Source organism: Pinus tabuliformis, chromosome 9 (genome assembly GCF_031772625.1).
Source record: "Pinus tabuliformis cultivar Carrire ecotype Pingquan chromosome 9, CPIR1, whole genome shotgun sequence".
NCBI lineage: Eukaryota > Viridiplantae > Streptophyta > Pinopsida > Pinales > Pinaceae > Pinus > Pinus tabuliformis.
Window position 1 is genome coordinate 1395711440 of NC_142307.1, and position 20799 is coordinate 1395732238.

General features: G+C 32.1%; 1 pseudogene; it reads right to left on the minus strand.

Annotated features, from left to right (window-relative positions):
• Positions 1-15188: 15188 nt before the first annotated feature.
• On the minus strand, positions 15189-15829 carry LOC149153746 (primary amine oxidase pseudogene; annotated as a pseudogene).
• Between the last annotated feature and the right edge of the window lie 4970 nt (positions 15830-20799).

The window sequence follows — 20799 nt, forward strand, 5'->3', positions numbered from 1 at the left end:
CACTTCACCCATCATTTCCCTTACCATACTTGAACTAATCTTGTTTGCAACCACCTGTTCCTTTATAATGATATTCTCTATCGTTTCCATCAATTCCAACATATTTATAACATTATCCCCCTTTAGCATTGGTGGAAACACCATAATCAAACAAAAAAAACAATACCACATGGGCATGAAAGAAAAAAGTAATGTGTACTCCTTACTATTCTTTATTTTCTTCTCCTCTTATGGATGTTGCTCCCTTTATGATGCACTTTTCCTCTATGTAGTTATTCTTTGGTGTACTTCTCCTTCTGTGGTGTTTCCTCTCCCATTTTCTTTTATTTTAGGTCCTTATCCCCACCCTTTGACATCAATGGTAATGAAAATAATATTCTCCCCTTGACTTGTTGATGCTATGGAATTTGTGACATTCATTTAATATGTTGAGTTTTGGATGGCTACATTTCTTCCTCAAAAGGAATATCTAGTGAAGGGAGGCAAGAGTAACTACTCCCAATCTTTCTCTTAAATAATCAAACTGATCTCTTCAGAGAGGTTTGGTGAATATATCAACTACCTTCTCTTTTATGTGTACATACTTCAACTTAACAATTTGATTTGCAACTTGCTCTCGGAGGAAGTGGCACTTGATTGGAATATGCTTTTTCTTTGAGTGAAAAACACGATTCTTGGACATTTTGATGACACTTGTATTATCATAGATGATATGAATAGGTTGGTCATATAATACTTGTACATTTATAGAGTCTTTTTCATTTGTAAGAGTTGAGTGCAACAAGAAGTTATTGCTATGTATTATGCTTCAGCAGTAGAGAGAGAAATTGAAGCTTGCTTCTTGCTCAACCATGAAACAAGACATTCACCACGAAATAAAGCACCACCACTAGTGCTCTTTCGATCATCTAGATCATCTACCCAATCAACATCAAAATAAATAGTTAGTGAAAAATATTTACCTCGGGGATACCAAAGTCCATAGTCACCATGACTCTCAAATATCTGAGAATCCCCTTAGCTACTAGGAGATGACTTTGTCTAGGGGCTGCTTGAAATCTTCCAACAATACCAACTTATTACATGATGTTTGGTTTTGAGGTTATCAAATTTAAGAGGGTGCCAATAATAGATATGTATAAAATCTGATCCACTTATAGTGATTCATCGGTATTCATTATCTTACAATTTGTAACCATTGGATTGCTTACCAAATAAAATTCCTCCATGACAAATTTCTTTAAAACTTCCTTGAGATATTTTGTGAGATAAAAATTCTTTGGGAAGATTGTGCAATCTACAAACCAAGGAAGTAAGAAAGTTCTCCAAGCATAGAAATCTCAAATTCAACCTTCACATTATCTACAAATTGGCATGTTAGTTGATATGAATCACTAGCCAATAAAATATCATCAACATAGACAGCCACCACTAACAATTTTCCATCATTAATTTTAACATACAAGTTACTATCAGTTGTGCCCCTTTTAAAACCACACTTGAGGAGATAACTGTCCAACTTGGAATACCAAGCCCGTGGGGATTTCTTGAGACCATACAAATCCTTTTTAAACTTGCAAACATAATTAGATTTATCTGGTAACTAAAAAACATACGGCTTCACAATGCAAAATTCTCTCTGCAACTCTCCATTTAGAAAGAAATATTTGACATCCACCTAATATATCTTGAATTTCTTGAAACAAGCAAACACCAAAAACATTCTAATGGCCTCTAATCAAGCAACGAGAGAAATAGTTTCATCAAATTCCAAACCTTTAAGTTGTGCATAGCCTTTGCAAACCAATCTTTCCTTGTTTCTTACCACTTCACTATGTTCATTGAATTTGTTCTTCAAGACCCAATTTTTTCATATCACCTTCTTGTTTGTTGGTCTTGAAACAAGTTACCAAGTCTAATTTTTCTCAATCTGAAAAAGCTCTTCATGTATAAATTTTAACCTATTGTCATCTTGGTTGGCCTAAGAAATATCCTTTGGTTATATCATAGACAAGAGAGTTACATGTGCTTGAGTAGGGGGATTTAGCAATTTTCTTCTTGTTTGTATACCTATATTTAAATCACCAACAATTTGGTCAGTTGGGTGATGTTTTTGCACATACCTTGTAGGATCTTTGGTTTGAGAACTGAGGGGATCTTCATTATTTTCATTTGAAAAAGGCTCATCATCCTTCTCATTGTTGTTTACTAGATCACTAGAGTATTTTTTTGTTGGATGATAAACTCCACATTCGATGTGTTCATCCACTTTGACATCACTGTAGTCAACTATCCTATTTGTATTCTTATTGTAGAATCTATAGCCCTTGCTATGTTGTGAGTATCCAAGAAAAATACCTTCATCCGCCCTTGCATCAAACCTACCAAGCTTTTTATCATTCCTTTTCATGTAACACTTTCTTCCTAACACTTTGAAATGCTTGATTGTTGCAAGTATGCCATACCAAAGCTCATTGCAAGTATTGTCACTCTTCGGTTTGAAACGGGCTTTGTTTAGAATCACCATGGCTATATGAATGGATTCAACCCAAAATATTAGTTGAATATTTCTTTCACCCATCATGGCTTCAACTAAGTGTTTGTTGAAAATGGCAACAAGATCCTAATTTAATTTTTCCTTGAATTAAATTAGGAGAAAATTGTAATTCCACATGACAAGACAACAATAATGAGTTAACTAAGTTAATTTCACTTAGTTGACTCAGTTAATTCGAGTTCAGGGCCTAAATTGAGTCATGTAGAGTGGTTCCTAAATTTTAGGAGGCTGGGTTGAGTTTAATTTGAGTTGTAATAATTTAATTTAGTTAAAATGAGTTAAAGTCAGTTAAAATAGTTCCAACTGTTGGAGGAACTACTAGGAGGTCTAGCAGTGGGGTGAAACTCCATTGTTCAACTAGTTTACTAATAAATCAACCATAATCAACTCATTCATACATGAAATTTGAGTTACCCAGTTGATATTGGAGTTCAAGGGCAGTGTACTATCAATTGTATAATTTTTTGAGTTGTACAGGTGGTGCATGCAGTCAGAGAAGGGCCTACAAGGATTGTGCAATTCTAATTGGGAATTTCCCTAATTAATAGGGGGCTAATTCCTAAGGAAAAAATGCAAGGAAATAGGAGCTTGGTAGGTAGAAAAATTGGCTAAGTATTGGCCAGAGTCAACTTGTGAGGTAGTGAGATAGATTATACTTGTGCAGAGATTGTTCAGGCTTGAACAAGCATTGTATTTCTTCTCTATTTTCTGACTAATGCAATACATATAGGAAGGGTTTTGAGAATATTCTTCCCCCTTAGATAAGTATTTGAGTAAATGTGATTGAATCTTGTCTCATGTTTATGTTGTGATTTCTCGATCGATTAATTGTTTCCACTGATGAGTAGAGTAGATTCAAGTCTTTTGAATTAGCATATTACACAAGCAGTTTGAATTTAGATGGAATTTCTACACTATTGGACTGATCTATTGGATATCTCTACTACACCATTCTATTGTGGAGTTTCTGCTATGGTAAACTACCATTTGATGCCATGTTTCTTTAAAAAATCATCAAGTTGTTTTGAAGTAAACTAACCTCCATTATCAAACCTTATACACTTGATTTTACAATCTATCTCATTTTTTAGCCATGGATTAAAAGTCTTTAACCTTCTCAAAGGCCTTTGATTTTTCTCTTAAAACTGCAACCCACATAATTATGCTGAAATCATCAATAATTAGCACGAAATACAATTTATCTGTAGGTGTATGAGCTCTTGAAGGTCCACACAATTCCATGTGTACTAATTGCAATGGCATGGTTGATGAGTTCTCCTTAGACTTGAATGGTTCTCAAACTTGTTTACCCGTCTGAAAATATTTGTAAATAATATTATTATGATTTGAAAGATTCAGAAGATATTTAACAACATGCTTCTTTCCCACCTTGAAAATGTGATCAAAATTCAGATGTCCAAGTCTTATATGCAACAACCAACTCTCATCAATATTTGACAAACAACACCTCTTTGTCTTCTCTTTTAGGACATAAAAATTATTGTTTGTTCTCACAACTTGAGCTATAATTTCTCCAATGCCTACAAAGTTGATTTGACAATTTTAGACTTGAAAATCACATCATAGCTTTAGTCGCACATCTGAGACACACAAAGTAAATTGTGCTTGATCTCATCAACCTATAACACATTCTTGGCTTTACCTCTGCCATTTGATAGGTTGGAACCTCCTTTACCAACAATATTATCAGGTGCATTATTTCCAAAGGTCACATTCCCTTTCTCAATTGGTTTCCATGATAAGAACTTACTTTTGTCTCTTTACATGTGCCTAGAACAACCACTGTCAACATACCAATGAATGCCTACATTTTGAGCATATAGAACAATATTAGATTGCTCTGTATTTTTATTTTCCTTCCAAAATTTGGGTTCCTGACTTGTTTGTCTAATAATTGAATTAGGCCTTTTGTTTACAAGTCAACATTCAATTGCTCTATGGTAAAAAATCTAACAATTATAGCATTGAATTAAATTATTCGAAGGAGTAAATGGATTCTTGTACCTTGGTCTACTTATGCTCTTTCTGATTGACTCATTATTTGGCAGAAATTTTTTTATTCATGGCTTGAGTTGTCTATATGATAAATTCACCTTACAATTTGCTACCTTGTGCCACAATTTATGCATATAAAATAATATTATGGAAAAATTCCTCCATAACTAGGATAAAATCGACTTCTGAAGTCTTGTTGGGCTAGCCTCTGTGTATTTCGATTTGCCTCTCCAGTGTTGTTTAACATATGCTAAGTGAAATTCCTCCTTTTGATTTGTTGATATTGATTAATATTTATTTGCATATTGAGCTGCATGTTTCCTTTGTCTCTTTGTTGATGCGTTGGATCTCCCTTTGATGTTGTGTTGTCTCCATTTTTTGCTCCTTGCATAAAGTTAATCACTATCTTTCCCTTTAAATCAGTTTTTCATCTTGACTCAGCCTCAAATCCATGGACTACCCTATTATTGGAGACCCTTTGAGCATCGAGGAGCTCATTTAAACTTTCAATCCCTTTTCCAAATTTTGCATTAAAGCTCATCTGGGTTTTATTTTCTCTAATTGTTTTCTTAGCAAAATAATTTCTCCCTCAAGCCTTTCACATGCTTGATTTTTCTCACTAAGTTATTGATTTAGAGTTTCTTGAATCTTCTTTCCTTCTTCAATTTATAAGAGAAAAGGTTATATGGATTCGTCTTTGTCTTTAATCAATAATTATTATTTGGGTTATATTTTTCTTCCTGATCCTTTCAATTTATTCAATAGCACTCACCATCTCTCTTTATAAGTCAATATTGGCCTCTTCTCCATCAAAATTAATAGCTTCTACTTCTAGATTATCTTTTTCCATGAGCATAAATTCCTTTGGAGTTTCATGATATTTTTCCTCATAAAAAGATTGGATACCTTCACTTTCAGAGGTCCAACTATCATCTTGCGTGTAGAATCTCTTCTTTTTATCCATCTTCCTTTCCTTTTGAATTTTCCTGAACTTCTCCCTAGGGTCATTTTCCTTCTTCTTATTTTTAGGTCACTTGGAATCATAGTGACCAAGTTTAACACAACTAAAGCACTTAAATGGTAGCTTACCTTTGTACTTTCCTGAGCCTCTCTTGATATTCCTTATGAACTTAGCTTCCTCTTCATCTGATTCATAACATGAATCATATTTCTCTTCCTTGGGATTCTTGTCTTCTTTGAAGGCGGACTCCTTTGCAGTAGGCTTTCCATTGGAAATTTTGATCTCATAAGCAGTAAGAGTACCAAGTAACTAGTCTAAAGTGAGAGTCTTCAACTCATTCATCTCCTTAATGGCTGAAACCTTCGAATTAAATATCTTAGGGAGAGATCTCAATAGTTTCTGAACTACTACAGACTCTTATAACTTTTCATCAAGACCTCTTATAGTGTTCACAACCTCATCAACCCTTAGGAATCACTTTGCAATATTTTCATCATCATGCATCTTCAAAGGCTCAAATTACATTCTAAAACCCTCAAGTTTGGATTGCTTTACATTGTTGTCACATTCATACTAGCATCTCATCTTGTCCCAAATATATTTTGTAGTAGAGACATCCGTGACCTTGACTAGGTCTAATCCATGTAGGACAATAAGCAAAGAATTCATAGATTTAGCATTGCATGTAAAATCCATCCTCTAATCTCTAGTAATCAAGACTAGAGAATTTTGATATTCTTCTTCCACTGCATCACATACATTAGCTCCAAGTGATTGAATATATGTCTTCATCTTGACTTTCCAAAACACATAGTTTGTTCCATTGAACATAGGTTCCCTGTTGGTGTATCCTTCCTCTTGGTTTTCCATTGTCCTTGATATTTATTCCAGTGTCTAAAATAATATAAATAACCTGGTTTTGCTTTGATACCAATTGTTAGAAACTAGGACAATACTGAAAGGTGGGGTGAATTAATATTATAGGAATTTTAAAATTTTATTTTACTCATACAAAATACTAGGACACCAATAAACACTTCAACAATTAATTCACATTAGTATCACAAGAATAAATCATTATAAGAAAACAAATATACTCTTCAAATTACTTCACAAAGGTAATCTTCTACTTGTTACAAAGTTATTTGGCTGCAACCAAAAGGAAACTACTACTCCTTGATTTATCAGCTACAACTAAAAGGAGATACAACCCCTAGTTTATACACTACCACTAAAAGGAGCTCCAACCCCTAACTATTTATCAGCCAATACTAGAAGGAACTACAACCCTTGATTTACAATCTACCACTTGCTTCGCCTCAATGATTCATCTTTCATACAATTTTAAAACTCAAATCATGAAGGCCACTTCCTTACACAAAAAATAAATTTCTCACTTCAATCTATCACTGCAATCACCTTCAACAATCTATGATTACTTATTCATCCACAATACACCCCTACACAACTAACACGATACACACATCTTGCAAATTTGATTATGCTTTAAAGAATTTGGACTGATATTTTTAGTTCTTTTGAACTTTAGTCATCTTGTATATTTATCTTGCATGATGAATCTTTATTTTTCCTCACCTGATACTTCTTTCAAGTCTTGTGAGTGTGGTCTTCTAGTCTGCAAACACTGCTTACCTATCTCTACAAGAAAATCCAATGTTAAATGTTATTTTTGATCATCCTAGTAAGCTACAAGATTTATTAGAGCTTTTTCTAAATTTGTTGCATCACCAAATTTAGCCAATCTACTTAGATTTTCCTCTATTATGTCCGTATAGCTATACTTGTTGCCAAGTCATTTATGCCTTATTTATAATCTTTAGCCCTCTGTTGTATGTGGCGTAAATGCCAAATTTAAGTATTGTCAACCCGTTTGTGCTAGATCTTTAAAATATAGACCCAAAGTGCTTAACAATATCAAATATTACTCCACTGGCCCATTGTATTATAGCCCTGAAGACTTAACAACCACTATAAACATATTTGTTCCCTTGGTCACAATCCCACACGCAATTAGGTCTTGATGCTTAAGCTTTAACCCCCAACCTTTATTTCTTGGCTTGCTTTTGAAAACACATCTAGGGTCATCCTTCCAAGGTTATTTGTCATGTGGGACTGATGCTCTTCATTTGCACCATTATCATTGCTCATCGGATCCAGCTTTTTATGTCACAACTTCCCATAGGCTTATCATACCAGAGCTACTTCTTTTACACCTTTTAATTTTCTTCCTGAGTGACAGATTTAGGATGACGTGTTCTTATGGGAACCCACCTTCAACATGCCTTCTCAAAAGAAGTATTTGACTCTAATCCATATGTTGTCATGTACCCCCACCTGTCTCAAAGTCTAGTCAGCCCAAAGAGGCCTTAACATGCACATTTTATTTTATTACAGTCTGGGATGACAAGTCCTAGTGGGACTTATTCGGCACTCATGAACCAATAATATGCTAATCAGGGTGAGATGTTACGCCACTTCTTCTGCCACTGTGTCTTGACGCTGAATCATCCTGGATGCCTCTGCATGTACACCTTTTAACCCTTCCAGAGAATCCCTTTCAGGATAACGTGTCCAGATGACATCATGGTCACTTCATCATCGACACGTGGTGCCTCCTGAGTAGTGCCACATGTTATTCAGATTTCTCCCTCTTGGCCACCTGAAAATGCATGCTACGAGTCGTCTGGCCCGTACTACCACATCCCCTGTACTTATGTCATGCAGACATCATCTACCATTGTGATTGCCATTTTTCATTCTCCTATTAATTCAAATTGTCTCCCAATACATAGAAAGCAGGGGTCCCAGACCTTGGTTTTACAAGGATTTCATTTGTTAAATTAAAAGGTCCCAAACCTATTCATTGTTGCATCAACTACCACATATTACTGAAACCATGTCAACCCATCTCTCTTTGAATTGTGCCTACCTTGGAACTTTTGAGAATAGAAATCTGGGATGAGTTGTCCTGTGGGCCCTCTGTCAACCAATAAATGTTCTCTTAGCTTGCAGCGTCACCTCCATGTCTTCTTTGTGTCCAATTATCTGAGGTGATCTCATTTTCACATCCTTTTATTTATTTTTGGGAAGGCCTTCTAGGATGAGTTGTCCTGTGGGGACCTCCTGCTCTAAACTCCACCAAACAACGTTCTTGTACATGCTATGTTGTCGGTTCCACGTATATTTAGCTTCGAGTCATCCCAAGGGTGTTCCATTGCATGAAAATTTATACTTTCGGGGAAGGTCTCCTAAGATGATTTGTCTCATGGGGACCTCCTATGCTAACTGCACCAATTAATGCTTGTACACCTGCTGGCTCCTCTGGCTAGATACTCTCAGTGCCTTGTCATCCCTGGATTTCTCCTTAACGTGCATTTTCAAACCTTCTAGGGACGCTCTATCGGTATTGCATGGACATGGGATCAAACCTTGGCCAATCACATCCCTTCTTTTCTTGCTAACATCCTCCTAGGATTATGTCATCCTGGGAGTTCATCTATGCACACATCTTGAATGCTTCTAGGGAAGGCCTCCAGGGATGGTTTATCCCATGGGTACCTCCCACTGTAGGCTTCTACTAATCAATTCATTTTCCATTGCAGTTTTTTCAAGCCATAGTTGCTCTGCAATTGATTTAGCTACTGCCCCAAAGGCTCAACCATGTTTGCGAAAAATGCCAAATTTTCATCATTTGTCAAGATTCATCAAGTTAGCTCTGCAACCTTTAACTTTGGGGGTACTTCTCTTTGATTATGAATAATTTTTTATCCAAGAGGAGTTTTTTAGACTTCAATATGTCATTGGAAAGATCTTTCCAAGCTCTATCCATCTAAGTAAGTCCCAATTTTACTTGAGCTAATCTGTTGAATTGAAAATAACTTCAAATTCATTGCACCCATCATTGCCTTTGCCATACTTGAGTTGATCTTGTTTGCAACTACATGTGCCTTTGAAATCATCTTCTCCATTGATGCGATCAATGACTTCACATAATATCTCCCGCAACCTCCACCCTCGTAATTATATTACCCCACTCCACCCTCATAATTGGGGTGGGAGAGATTTTATGCAAAACATTTTATTCTTTTTTATATTTTTTGTCCCTGCAAATATGTTTTACATATATCTCCTTATAACCCCACCCTCATTATATTCTTTGCATGATATCTCTCTCCACGAGATGAGTGTGAGGGTGGGGGTGGGTAGAGATATTATGCAAAACATATTATGCTTTGCATAATATCTCCCCCCGCCCCTATAGAAATTAATAGAAATTTTCTACTATTGATGAAATCGAAATTAAATCAAGAGATTACAAATCTCCTCTAAAATATTGTGGAATGGAAATCACAATTTAGAAACACATGCAATGAAATGCAACTATCAAAACCACAAGAACAAAATGATTTTCAGGGGAACCGAACTGGAAAAAGCCCCTCCACTGCTTTGCCTTAATTCACATGAAAAGAGAAACAATTACAATGTCTTGCTTCAACTCTAAAGCACACTCTAAACTACAATCCTGTTCTCCCGCTTCTTGAATTTCTCTTGACAACACTTAGCCAATTCAAACCATATCCAACCTCTTATTTCCTTTCACAATATTGGAGCAATTAGCCCCTAAATCATAAGATAATTCCCTATTTTCTTCCACAATAGCTTGAGTAATTGATCACCTGCTTAGTGCAAAAGAATTGTACACTCAATAGTATACAAATATAAATACAAGCATGCCTTTTCCTCAACTTCAACTAGGAAATTCAAATTCCATGCATGATTGTGTCTATTTTTAGTTGATTGACTAGTTAATTGAGAGATGAGTCAGTTAACAAAAATTTTAACTACTCAACTAATCTTCAACTGACTCAACTAATGACTAGAGTTCAGTTAACTGATTTCAACTAATAATAACTCAACTATATTGCTAAATATTAGAAGTATTTACATGCACAACTCTTCTCTTAGCCTCCAAACTCGAATTTACTCATCTAACTAGGAGACAAGACCATGTCACTCTAGCTAACTGAAATCCAAGTCATCTTGCTGTTGTGGAAAATCAAATTACTAATTTGACTAAGGCACAAGTCAAAATTGAGCCTTTTATTGCGACATTTTTAACACTCCCTCTTAGTAAGAAAAAGGCTTTATATAACCCCAATCCAACTCCTGTTGAATGTACTATAGCACTACCTCTCCATGTTATTGTTGTTACTGCAACAATGACAACTGAGAAGCATCAAAAATATTGAATCACCTGTGTCTCTACAACTGTGTCTAGGGAAAATTGCACTATTGTTGATTTTGCATTATGCCTCCTGTACTACTATCAACACTACTTTGTGCTCCTCAACATCTGACTGCACCAACTAAAATTGATCCTTCTGCTACTGAATAATGTGGGCCCCTATAGCAAGGTAATGATCCATGAGGAAAGTATACATCAACTACTACTGCTCTCCTATGAATCCTGCCCAATTTGTGTAACTCTAGGACTAAGGCTCTACATCACCCCACCTCACTCTTGGAGGTATAAATTCATGCATGGTGAAGTTTACCTCTAGCTTGTAGATATGTTTCACTCTAAATTCAATATGTTTCCCTTTCCTAGTAGCCATATGCTTCATAAAGCCTTTACCATTATTAAATACAACATCATAGCCTCTATCCTCCAATACATCTACATAAATCAAATTCTTCTTCAAGTCCCAGTGCATACATAACATTTGCTAGATGAAGATAGGAGCCTGACTCCCTCTTAAAGGTTATAATTCCAATCCCTTTGGTAATATTCCTCCCATTATCCCCAAGTTCTATGTGTATTTGGAGATCCTTCTCCTCTAGGCTACAAAATAATACTTTGTTTCCTATCGTATGGTATATGGCATGAGAATCTAGGTATCAATCACTCCCTCTTATTGTGCTTTCCATGCAGGCAAAGAGGGTGAAATCTAAGTTGAATTGAGATGCCAAGGGAATCTCCTCCTACTTCTATTGTAAGTTCCTTGTTGAATTTCCTATGTGGACACTTGGTTGCATAATATCCATATTCATGGAAGTAAAAACATTTTATTTTTCTTAGGTCCTTCTTCTTTCCATTGTTATGGTTAGAATCTAGCTCATCTTGGGCCTTCTTTCCCTTGGAATTATTTCCTTTTCAAACTCAAAAAATTCCTCTTCCTCTTTAGCTTTGGATGTTACTCCATCTCTGGTGTTTCTTCAAAATTTCTTCTTGCACCAACTCAGACCAAAGTTTCTCCCAATTTGGTAATTTTCCCCTTCCATTTACAGAGTCTTGGTAACTGTGCCAGTATTTTGGAAGGCTTAAGAGAGCCAGACTCTCTAGCTTAGAAGATGACACATTTTCTCCAAATCCTCCAAGTTCATCCTGAACATGAGTGAATCTAGATAGGTGCTAAGGAATGGTTTCATTTTTCTGCAATCAGAGGTTTTTGAGCTTGTCCCTCAATACCAATTTCCTAGCATCACTACTATTTTCTAATAACTTAGTGAGGGTCTTCCACATAGAAAATGGAGTTTCTTTTCCATTTAAATTCAAGACTATGTGGTCTCTCACACCCTCCAGGATGATCCTCCTGAATTTTACGATATCCTTCTTCCACTGGGATAAATATTGTGCATCTGATATTGTTGGTTTTGGAATGTCAGTTTTGGTGTACTCCAACACTCCATTATCATCAAGTACAACTTCCATCTTGTCCTTCCAAGATATGAAATTTAAGGTTCCCTTGAGGCCATACTCCAGTCTCAATGCGTTGAAAGACATTTTCCTGCACAGAAGAAAATTGCTTCCTCGAATCTGCAAATCAAAATTTTCGAGGGAGAATATCGATTGATTGGTTTCTATTGTATTTTAGATCTCTGATGCCATGTAGAAATTAATAAGAATTTGCTACTACTAATTAAATCAGACCAAAATCAAGAGATTACAAATTTCCTCTACAATACTGCAGAATGGAAATCATAATTTAGAAACACATGCAATGACATGCAACCATAAAAACCACAAGAACACAATGATTTATATGGGAACCCAACTAGGAAAAACTCCTTCATTGCTTTGCATTGATTTAAATGAAAAGAGAAACAATCAAAATGTCTTGCTTCAACTTTGAAGCACACCCAGCACTGAAATCTTGTTCTCCTGCTTCCTGACTTTCTCTACCCAACACTTAGCCAATTTGAGCCTCAACCAACCTCCTATTTCATTACGCAATCTTGGAGGAATTAGCCCCTAAAAAATAGGAGAATTCTCTATTTTCTTATGCAATAACTTGAGAAATTGATCACCTGCTTAGTGCAAAAGCATTGTGCACTCAACAGTATACAAATATAAATACAAGTATTCTTTTTCCTCCACTTCAACTAGGAAATTCGAATTATGTGCATGAATGTGTCTATTTTTAGTTTATTAACTAGTTAACTGCAAGATCAGTGAGTTAACAATAGTCTTACCTACTTAATTAACCTTCAACTGACTGAACTAATGACTAGAGTTCAGTTAAATGAGTTCAAATAACAATAACTCAACTAGATTTCTAAATCTTAGGAATCTTTACATGCACAAATCTACTCTTAGCCTACAAACTCAAATTTACTCATCTAACTATGAGACATGACCATGTCACTCTAGCTAACTAAAATCCAAGTCATCATGCTGATGTGGAAAATCGAATTAGTCAATTTGACTAAGGCACAAGTCAAAATTGAGTATTTTTTTGCTACATTTCTAACCCAACCTCATAATATGTTAGGCATAATCTTTCTCCACCCCAACCCATCACATGAGTGGCATGGAGGAATATTATTCCCAACATATTATGAGGTTTGGGATGGTGGGAGATATTATGAAAAGCATAATATTCTTGGAATAATATCTCCCTCCACCCTCACTCATACATGCTTCACATAATCTCTCCCCACCCACACCCTCAACCCTCATTATGATGGTGGAGGTAAAGGATGAGTAGAGATATTATAAAAAATAGGGGGAGATTAAGGAAATTATATGAAAATTTGAGTGGGAGAAGACATTATTCCAAACATATTATTTTTTTCACAATATTTCCCCCCATCTCCAACCTCATAATATGTTAGGCATAATATCTCTTACGCAATTCTCATTATGTGAGGGTCGAGGTGGAGGGAGGTATCATGACAAGCATATTATACTTGGCATAAAATCTCCACTTATACTTAACCTCATAATATGTTGGGCATAATATCCACAGAACCCCCCCACCACTCATTATGATGGTGGGAGTTGGTGTGCAAGGAGATATTATGGAAACCATAATATGAGGATGGGGCTAGTGAGAAATATTAGGTAAAGCATATTATGTTTTTCCTATTATGTTGATAATGAAAAGAATATTTAAATTTGTAATACTACATTAAAAAGGTAAATCATGTATACAATTCAAATCTATTAGGTTGGGAAAACAAATATTTGACCTTTAAAATTGTTTTTCCGATGATAAAAAAATATAGTGTAGTTTATGCATTTTATATTTTGGATTTTCCTCAATATATTTTGTTCAAATTTTGGTTAGAAATGATTGGAATTGCAAATTTGAGTTGTTGACTCTATATAATCTAAGTGTTTCATAGATTTTTAGAAGATGGAATCCATTTATACATTCAAAAGTACAATTTAAGTATCAAAAAATTGTAATTTTACAATAATTTTATAACCAAATTTAAGTGATAGTTATAAAAATTATTCAAGCTATTTAACATACCAAGAAAAAACCTATTTAAACTCATCGAAAAAGTAATTTTAACCTATTTCAATTTAAATCAATTACCCCACACGCGCACGCACACACAGGAAAGGATTTTGAAAATGTTCACTTTAATCAGTGGTGAAAATATGTTATTTATATCTAATTTAAATGTTACTCAATATGGTGGACAACATGTTCATTGAACATTAGGTCATAAAGAAATGAATTTTAATGCTTACAAACATATCCAAGTAATTTATTGATCATAACAATTCCCTAAACATTCTTCATTCATCATCATAAAATATCATGATGATTAACGTTTATTTAATCTTTAAATTTGTACTATTTCTAGTTTTATTTAAATATAGATATAGAGTAATTTGAAATAATTAACTTAATCCTTTTTTGTACAATTTGGAAACATTGTTGAAGATATAGGTCGTAATTTCGGAATGGGATTATTTTCAAAAAAATTGGCAGGTCTCAATTCAAATGATGCATATATAGTCAGCATCACTGGAAAATCTTCTTGACAAGGAATATGATGGATTCCCATAGTATGTCAAAGAACTATGTCCTCCTTTCCAATTTATCGATTCCTATTATTCATAATCACATTAATTATATCAATGTTAATATAAATTCACACACACACACACACACACACAAAAGTTGAATTTTCAATTGTAAAGGAAGGGTGTAATGTTCACCTTTTGGTCCATGTGGCTAATATATCATCAACTTGGCTTTGATCCATGTACACTCCCCCAACCCATTGTTCTGAATGATTATATGGAGTAACCCAAACCTACAAGAAAATCATGGTTTTTTAATGAAAAATAAAAGAACAAACATGGGTTTTGATAAAAAATAATCAGAAGAAACATTATAGTAAGTGGCTTACATCATTGTTGGTAAACGCTACCCGAATTTGTGGATAATCATCTAATGAGAGAAGACTAGCAATAGGTAAGCTAGGTAACAATCTATACCCAACATCTTGCCCCATTTTAGTCTTGTGGTGTGGATTCACCACCAAAAGGTTTGCAAGTTTCTTAACATCAAAGAGGTTCTGAGCATCGTCCTCTCTCTTGGCAACCTTTTTTTCTACTACCCAATAGCTCTTCCTAAGAGACTCACCATGGGAAACTTCCATTCTATTCAAATTCACTTCTAGGAATGAATTACGAATACCATCCAGATCCATGTCTAGATGGAAAGTGAGAAAGTGATCATGGAAAACACCAATAATGTTCTCAATTAATAGGCTCCCATATATCTCTGAATTTTCTACTTCGCCCAAATTTGTGTAACTTGAACCCTTCATTTCCAAAATGCCAGATAGTACCACCTATAGTTATTAAATAAAAAGAAGGAAATTCATGAGTTTGATGTTGTACGTTTATGTGTGACCATCATGAAATTCTTTCAAAGAATTAGGAAATGACTTACTTGAACATGGATGGCTCCATTTGTCTTGAATTCCCAATCGAAAATATAGTCATAGTTTCCCACAGTGGATACCATTCTCACTACCAATGTTACCTCTTGTCTTACCTCTGTGATCTACACAAAATTAGACATAAAAAATTTATAAATTTATAAATAGATACATATAGTGGTTACATAGAGAAATACCAAACAATTGAAGCTAACCTAATCTAAATTTAACTTCATAAATTTTCACATTTATGAGTACTTTATTTATATTATTATTTTATTTTTAAATGGAGAGAGAGACAATTGGGTTTACTTTGGGTGGTCGGGAGAAATGATTAGAATCATTCTCACCCAAGTTCAATTCCCAAGTAACACCATAAGATTTGATGCAACACAAAATGTCACACTATTCTAAATCATAATTTTAATTTTAAATAAATGTATAAACATTTTTTCACTTTCAAATCTATTAAATATAAATATTTCAAAGTTGAAAAAAAAACATTTATTTTCCATTATACACATTATTAAAGAAAACACAAGAATAAGTTATATATATAGATATAATAAAAAATAAGTTTAAAATATATATATTAAAAAAATTATTGTTATACTTTTTACTCAATTTTTATATATGATATAGGATAGGTTGAACTCATACTAAATCTCTACTATAAAAAAATTACCATTTTTATTAAAATACACATTATTAAACCAAACACAAGAATAAGTTATATATATATAGATATAAATAAGTTTAAAATATATATATTAAAAAATTATTGTTATACTTTTTACTCAATTTTTATATATGATATAGGATAGGTTGAACTCATACTAAATCTCTACTCTTAAAAAAATTTACCATTTTTTATTAAAATATTTTTAAAAATAATTAAATATATAAACTAAAATAAATTATATTATTTTTTTCACATGTATATTTTTAAATATATATCGTTTATAATGATAAGTATATTTTTAAAATATATTTACGTTAATCTAATTTATTTTATTATTTAATATTTTTCATTTAGTTTATTATTCATAAAAGTTATATATTTATTTAATCATAAATGCATTATCTTAAAGGTTGCCGACGTGAGATCATTTATAATAGATATATAATATGTTGAAGACAAATATTATCAGAATGATAATAAAGAAATTTTTTAATTTAATAGTTGCTTTAATTTTATTTTTTATTTTTTTTTTCCGATTTTTTTTAATTTAATAATTGTTTTAATTTTCTTTTTTCTTTTTTTCCTATTTTTTTTCTGAGGAGGAGGAGGACCAAACTTATCAAAATGATAATAAAGAAATTTTTTAATTTAATAGTTGTTTTAATTTTCTATTTTCTTTTTTCTTTTTTTTCCGATTTTTTTCATGATTAGAATTGATAAATGATGATGACGACGAAGAAGAAGAAGAAGAGAAACCAAACTTTGGTCTATTGGACCTAAAGAAACAAATGATTAGTTTGATTTAAGAATTTATTCCTATGCTCAAAAAGATTGGAGAGAAGCCTAAAAGGCTAGGAAGGTCAGTATTGCAACAAAGATTATGAAACTGAGATCTAATGTGGTTGTATGCGAGGCACTCTAAGAGGAAGTGATTTTCATCCGCGATGTTCATATTCTCACAGAGATGGAAGATCCTTTCCATCCATGGTGTTTTAGGAACTGCCCAATGACCTGTTTCACTATGGAGCTCATGGGAGTTCACTCTAATCTTGGCTATATTAATTTTCTTCTTTGAGCTAGTTAAAACAGAGAGATACTTTTGATCTTCTAGGATGGGTTTGATGACCTCCTTATAATATCTTAATTTTCTTTTAACTGCTAAATCTTTCTCACACCACGTTTTTTCTTGGAACTTAGAAGTCACAATATTTTTAATGTTATTAATGTTTTGCAATACAACATTCTCGTCAATCTCCCAATGGTTTAACCAGGCCCTGATATCTTTATACCAACATAGTTTGTGTCTTAGGTGGTTTTGGTTGGAATTTAAAGCTAGCATAGGAAGTCTATGGTCTCCTACGTTATTGAGTTTGTGCTTGTACAACAGAAGCCTAGTCATAGCTAGGCTCTCGATAGGAAAGACCCACTTCTATAAGGAGAATAGGATAGGGTGTATTGTTTTAATTTTGAGGTTATATGTTATAAAACGCTTCCGGATTTGCTCAATCCTTCTCCAGGATTCTCTAGAGATGCTACAACCCCAAACCTCACATCCATATAACATAACGGGAGTGACTGAAGTTTCAAAGAGGAACTTCTTTCTATCCCACATTACGAGGTTTGTCGTTTTACAATTATTTTCAAGACCAAAATAAGCTTTCCACCCCCCATTAATCATTTTCTCAATGCTATAGTTCTAGCTGAGCTTGTGATGAATATCAATTCCTAGGTACTTGTAAGAAGACACTTCCTCCAAGTTACTAATGTCATACATAAAATTAGCGTAAGTGTCCTTCTTGGATTTGATAATCATAACTTTTGTTTTGTCAGTGTTAACAGTCATACCCATGGTAGAGTAGAAATCCTTAAGAAGTCTAAGTTGCTTATCAAGATCAGATTGGCACCTTCCGAGAAGAACAATATCGTCAACATAGAGAAGAAGGATGGTGACCATCCCCGCTAAGATCGTTCCAGCACAGCCTGCTTCCTTTAAAGAACCTTCTACTTATCGATGTATATAAAAATGGCTCATTTGAAAAATATATAAGTAATAGATATATAAAAAGTAATAAGAATATAATATCTTAAATTATATTATATGAGAAAAATGTTATTAAAATAAGATTCTCTAATTATATTTTATAGTTAATAATTGTTTTATTATTTTTTTTTAATTATTTCATACAATTGATAAGATATTATTATTTTCTAAAAATATTTAAATTTAAATTTTAATATAATATTATGAATTTTTTTATGTTTTTAAATATGTTGAGTTTTTTTGTTTTTTGTTTTTCTTTAAAGTGAAATGAGTAATTTTGGTAGTTTTGTATTTAAATAACAAGTTTGATACTATAACTATGGCCACTAGTTTCACCATTTCTATTACATGTTCAAAGCCTCTTATATAGACACAAGTTAAACAAAGAATCAAACCAACAACCTCATAATATTTCGCATAACTTTGTTTTTTTTTTTTTAAATTAGTGAAATGAGTAATTTTGGTAGTTTTGTATTTAAATAACAAGTCTGATACTATAATTTTGACCAGTAGTTTCAACATTTCTATTACATGTTCAAGGCCTCTTATACAGAGGCAAGTTAATAAAAAAATCAAACCAAAAACCTCATAATATTTCACATAACTCTTTTACTTACTTATTACCCCAAAGTAAGTCTATATATATATATATATATATATATATATATATATATATATAATAAAACCTTATATATCAATTTGATATTTAATTAAATTTAAAATTAAATAATTATTATCATTATATTATATTTAAATTTTTATTATATTATTAATTAATATTCAATAAATCTATTTTATTTAAAAATAATTAAAAATTTTGAGTTATAACATTAAATCAAAATTTTAAATATAACATTTAATTATATTTCTAATCCACATATAAAACTGGTAATATTCATCAACTAAATTTAATTATATATAAGATTATTATGATATTTCACATATAGTTAAATAATGTTACTCTTTGTTTTATTATTAGTAATTTCAATTTTATTATTATAAGTTTTGTGTTTATCTATATGATTTTTGATAAATTATAAATTCATATTAAATAATCTATTCATAATTTAAAAGTTATTTAATTTATATTTATAATGATATTTTATAATATTCAATTATTTATTTTTTAATATTATAATGAAATATAAATAATTTTCATTATTATATTTTAATGTAATGTAATAAGAAAATATGCAATATGTATTTGAACATCAAATATATCCTAGCATGCTGAGTAGATAAAAAACCAAGCCCTTCTTCATTAGTGATCCTAGTGATCCTAGCTCTGTGATTCCAAAAGTAATTCCTACATGCTTTTAATACTGAAATAACACAACACATATTATAGTCACATACTAAATAATCCCTAATGATTTAATCAGAATCTAATTTGGCAGAAAATCGCAAATGAAGAAATAGACTATATAGAGTAAGTCTTCCTTTCTCTCATAAACTTCTACACAATATGTTAAAAGCTTCATTTTACCATATACCTATCTATAAACTAACCTCTACATATTCCTACTATCTATTTATTCTTCCGTAACTTGGACTATATTTTTTCATTATTATATTTTAATGTAATGTAATAATAAAATATGCCATATGTATTTGAAAGTGTAGTATTATTTTTGAAAATTATAATAAAATATAATTATTTTTAATTATTATATTTTGATATAATGATACACAATATGCATTTAAAAATATAACATTTAATATATATTAAAATGTAATTTATTTAATTAAAACATTTTCAAATTAAATGGTATATTTTGTTAGTATATGGAACTTTATTAAGAATAAAATATAATATTTATTAGAATATGTATCTTGATTATACTAAACTAGGTAAAATTTGAATATTATTTATTAATTTTAGTGAATAATATATTTAGCATCAAATTATTTTATGATATATGTTGGATATATATATTTTTAAAATATTTTATATAAAATAATATATTTTTATAATATATATAATATTAGTAATTTATTAAATAATTGGTATTTTTATTTCAATGGTAAATTTCAAGAATATTCCACAGTATCTTAAATAATAATAATGAGATATTTTTATTCCAATTATAAATTTGAAGAATATTTCAAATGTTATAAATAACAATAGTAATTAGACATCTTTATCTCAATTGTAAATTCCGAAAATATTACAAAGTATCAAAGAAAACAACAAGACATCTTTATCTCATTGTAAATTCTAAAAATATTAGAAAATGCCATAAACAACATGGAATACCAATTTAGTACCTAACTATTGTTTATAAAATTCCAAAATATTCTTAAAATCTAATATAAAAATAAATTCATTGACT